The sequence below is a fragment of the Chrysochloris asiatica genome, unplaced genomic scaffold (genome assembly GCF_000296735.1).
Source record: "Chrysochloris asiatica unplaced genomic scaffold, ChrAsi1.0 scaffold00048, whole genome shotgun sequence".
Lineage (NCBI taxonomy): Eukaryota > Metazoa > Chordata > Mammalia > Afrosoricida > Chrysochloridae > Chrysochloris > Chrysochloris asiatica.
This window is the reverse complement of record NW_006408566.1, coordinates 409,990-415,135: the sequence shown is the minus strand read 5'-3', so window position 1 is coordinate 415,135 and position 5,146 is coordinate 409,990. Positions and strand designations below refer to the sequence as shown.

Here is a 5,146-nt window from a genome sequence, read left to right as displayed (position 1 = left end):
AGATTAGATAATATACATAAAATTCTTAGCTAAGGACCTAGCACGGAATAATATCTTCATGATCTAACATATAGAGACAGTCTCTGATGATATGTTATTGTTAAGTGCCATCGACTTGGTTCCTACCCATGGCAACCCTGAATAGGGTTTCCGAGGAGTGGTTGGTGAAGTTGAACTGCCGATCTTGCGGTTCAAAGTGACTTTGTAGTCCAGCGCATTAAACCACAGCACCACACCAGGATTCCACCTTTATATTTATAGTCTCGAGAAAGTTACCACATGTAAGAAAATTTACCAGTTTTATTTTAAATCCCCCATTCTATCACCCACTTTCCAAAAGTTGTCAGCTCCTTTATAGGGACACTAGTATGATCTTATGTTAACTGATAACATCTTACAAGATTCCATTTTCAAATTTGGTTACAGTCACAGATGCAGGGGGTTAGGACTTCAGCATATTTTATTGGTAGATATAATTCAATCCATAACATTATTTAAAGCTTATTGTCCAGTCTATAGTTCTTTCATTCTTCAAAATAAAAACGACTTTTTATTGTGTATTGAGTGAAGGGTTAGAGATTAGATCATCAGTTTTACATCAAATACTATTTTCGCTCCAATGATTGCAATCCCATCCATCTACCAACAGTCAATAGTATTTACTCCTATTTCTTTTATTGCATTCCTCCCTGTGTCTCCCACTACCTTCATCTTTCCTCTGCTAACCTCCCTTGTTATATATTGCTAATCTCCCTCTTCATTATATATTGCTAACTTATGTTGCATATTGCCTGCCCTGTCACCCATATTGGCTTGTCTATCCTCTAGTTTGTGATAGACTGTCTTTTATTAAGAAAATATTTTCTTAACTTGTTACAACATTGGTCCCATAAAATATTTGTCTTTTTGATTGACTAATTTCACTCAGCATAATGTCACCCAGGTTCATCCATGTTGTGAGGTGTTTCACAAATTCATTGTTATGCTTCGATATTGCTTAGTATCTCATGGTGTGTATGCACAAAAGTTTGTTTAACCATTCCTGTGTTTATAGGTTCTCTCCATTCCTTTGATGTGTCTCTTGTAGACAGCATATTGAAAGACCCTATTTTCATATCTATTCTGCTCTCTCTGTTTCTTTATTTGTGAATTTAGTCCATTTACATTCAGTGCAATTATTGATAGGTATTAATTGATTGCTGTCATTTTGTTGTTTTATTTTTGTGGTCCAGCTGGAGTTTTTGTTCCACATAATTTTCTGCACTGAGTTCATTTTGTTGTGGGGTTTCTTTTCATTTTTATTTCTGTTGTGTTATTATTTACTAAATCTTTCTGATCTCCCTCTTTTTTTGATGCTCAGGTATATTAATTTTCTTTGAGGTTGCCTTGTAATTTACTATATTTTTTTCCTACTTAAAACAGTCTGTTTTATCTTGAAATATACTTGACTTCTTTGCCATTTGGAAGTTCTGTATCTATGCTATTCCCTCTTTTTGCTTTGTACATGACTTCATTTTAAATTAATATCTCTGGTTCCTTATTTTCAATCTTGTAGATTTGTTTTACTTTTAATATTTCTAAATCTGGATTGTGTTCTGGGTGTTGTTGTCATACATGGTTATCTCAGGTTGTTATCTGCTGTTGTTGGTTCTCAGTCCAAAGAACAGCATTTTTGTAAAGTTGGTCTGGTCATTACAGATTCCTTTAATTTCTGTTTATCAGGAAGCATCCTAATTTTGCTATCATAGTTGAGGGATACTTTTTCTGAGTATATGATTGACAATTTTTTTTCCAGAGTTTTATATGTGTCATCTTATATAGTTGTTTTTCTTTCACTTCCATTTGAAACATAACTTTGCAGATAAAAGTTAAAACCTAGTATTTCATTTTGCAAAATGTTTGCTGATCCTCATTAACATTTATTGCTGTCCGTCTCTCTAGGCAGCCTGATTTCTTTGCTGTCCATCGATGGTTACCATGACTTCAAAAATATAAAAAATGGGTCTGAAGACCCTTACAATATAATTAAAACAACTATTACATCTAAGAGAAATTCATGTTTATCTTATGTGATCTATACTTTTTCTCCTCCAGATCTGGTCTATCAGTTTTATTTTCTCTCTGTCCCATTCCTAAATATCTTTTACTCTTGTACTGCTTTCCAACAACCTGGCATTCTGGAAAGTTTATGGGTTTTTCCCTAGAGCAAAAGCATGCCACTGATGGTTCATAGTTGAAATTGGATTTGCAGGCCTGATATACTTAATGTGAACACAGTTTTTAGCAAATTTTTTTGAGCCCACAGTTAAAAATGGGAAGTTTCATGTAAAATATCTGGCAACATTGAATCTGGACTTCTGGATGTAATGATTAAATGTGCCCCTTTGGGTAGGATGTACTCTATTTTGTCACAGACACAAGCACTCTGACACTGTGAGTTTATTTGATATGGCTTTTCTACCCAATGCGGTAGAAAAGTAAATGATTGGATGAAATCATGCAAATGCTGTAATTGGTTAGGTTTGCCATCTTGCTAGGTTTAAAAGGAGCCATTTCAGAAGTAAGAACAGACTATCGCAGGAGACTGGCTTGTAGAATGCGCCCTTTGGGCATTCATAGACTGGCTAAAAGATCCTGGTTCTGGTAGAGTTGTTTTGTTGTTGTTAAGTGCCGTCGAGTCGGTTCCGACCCATAGCGACCCTGTACAGGGTTTCCGAGGGTGTAAATCCTTACGGGAGTAGAAAGCCTCATCTTTCTCCCGCGGAGCGGCTGGTAGTTTCGAACCGCTGACCTTTAGGTTCGCAGCCCGATTCGTAACCACTACGCTACCAGTGGTTACGAATCTGGCTGTGACCCGCATGGTCAGCAGTCGAAACTACCAGCTGTTCCACGGGAGAAAGATGAAGCTTTCTGCTCCCGTAAAGATTTACCACCTTGGAAACCCTGTACAGGCTCGCTATGAGTTGGACCCAACTCCACGGTACATACAACAACAACACTTTCCTGATAAGGGCAGAGGCTGAGGGACTACCTGACTAAGAGACAGAAGACAAGAGCAAGGTGTGTTTGAACGGAGTACAGCTGCTTCCTGAGTTGTTTCTTATCCTGAATTGTACCCTACTCACTTCCCTGTTAAGCACCATAATGATGAGTATTTTCTGTGAGTTCTGTGTGGCTATTGCAACAGATTATCAAACCCAGATGGGAAACAGAGAGTGCTATGGAAGGATGATTGATGCCAGAGGATGATAAAGAAGGTTATAGGCTGGAGACATGTCTGACCTTTGCTTCATAAGCATAGGCCTTAAACCGATTTTGAGTTTGATTCTCCTTTCCTCTTGTGAAGTCAGAGGAAGTCAGTTGTGACTGCCACAGTGTTTTTGCACATTCACACTTGGTTTCTGATTCCAGGCCAAATGTTAGCTGGCATTTACCATTGTGCGCATACAGCTTATTTTCTGAGTTGATAAGTATTTCTTTATACTATGTCTTAAAAGTGAGAAAATACACAGTTCATGTGCTTCAAGAAAAACTGAGGGAAGTATAATTCTCTCCAGATGTAAAGTATATTCATCAGTCTTTTATACATACAATCAAAAGGTGTGACTTATAACATATACCCCCTCTCAGCTAATTCCTGTTTCCTCCCTGTGGCTGAGTTTGTGATGTTGGCTATAGGGCAAGCCTAAATATTCACAGACACTATACCAACTCGATGGCACTTAACAACAACAACAACAATAGAATTAATGAAAGGAACTAGGGCTAGAGTTACCTAAGTCCTCATTGATTCATAGTCCAATTTCTTTAGGGTCATCCACACTTTGAAGTTTTTATATACAATCAGAAGCTCCTTAGAAGTCAGGATGGGCATATTGTATAACATACTTTGGATGTGTTATGAGGAGGGAGCAGTCCCTGGAGAGAAGGACATCATGATTAATAAAGTGGAGGACTAGCAAGAAAGAAGATTGATTGATGCAGTATCAGGGACAATGGACTCAAGGGTAACAGTTGTGAGGATGACACAGGACCGTGTAATGTTTCCTTCTGTGGTGCATAAGGTTGCTCCTAGTAGGAACTGATTCAAGGGCAGCTAACAACATTAAAACACCCATGTAGTGGTCATAAGATGGAAGTGACTTGCTAAGGTGGATAGACTAGAAAGACAAGATTTCTTTCTTTTTTACGAATGAGGCAATTTATTAACCCAACATTATTTGTTTGTACTAATATTTCTTGTTGGCAGCTACCGCCTTCCCGGTGATTCTGTCCAGATCTCTCTGTCCCTAAGGTGTCAGTTTGCATCCACCATCTTGGTCCTTATTTACCTTTTTGAGCCCCTCTAGGGCTTGGAGGACCCTTGGCCCACACACTTGGAACCTTGGCTGCCATAGATCTTGGTCATGGAGCCTACCCCAGCACTGCCCCGAAGGTACAGGAGCCAGGGCTGTGGAAGCAGCTCTTGTGTGGAACCAGTTCTCATTGTAAGGAGTGAGCTCTTTATGCTTGACTAGCTTGACAGTGTCTACCCAATCAGGGAGCTTTAGCTTCCCAGACTTTTTGAGGAAGGCTGCCAGAGCGCTGATGAAATCCTTCCTGCTGGTTCATGTCTTTTACAGTAACTCCAGGCATCCTGGAGTTGCTGAGCTGCCGGCCAGAGGGAAGGGTCCTCCAGACTTCTTATATGAACAGAATATACATACCTGCTATTGGATAAGCACTAGACTACAGGTTACAAGGTCTGCTGTTCAAAGCCATCAGCTGATCCTGAGAAGCCATATACAGGGCCACTTAAAGTCAGAATTGACTTGATGGCACTTAACAACAAAAATTAAAACCTTTATTTGGGTACACCATGGTAATTGTTACATGTGTCTTCAAGCAACCTATGATACTAAAGGAACTAATATTTACTGATGATATTTTACTAAAATTATTACGTATTTTATTTCATCCTTTTATCAGAATCATCACATCTTATTTAAAGATGAATAAATTGAGCTCCAGAGGAATTACATAAATAATCTAGGGTTGTTAAGTGCTGTCTAGTCAGTTCTAACTTGCAGTGACCCTGTATAGGGTTCCTGAGGAGTGGCTGGTGAGTTTGGACCACCAGCCTTGCAGTTCATACTGACCTTTTGGC

The 5,146-nt window shown here is 38.8% G+C and overlaps 1 pseudogene; it reads right to left on the bottom strand.

The window, feature by feature from the left end:
* Nucleotides 1-4,229: 4,229 nt before the first annotated feature.
* Nucleotides 4,230-4,635, bottom strand: LOC102820378 (annotated as a pseudogene).
* Between the last annotated feature and the right edge of the window lie 511 nt (nt 4,636-5,146).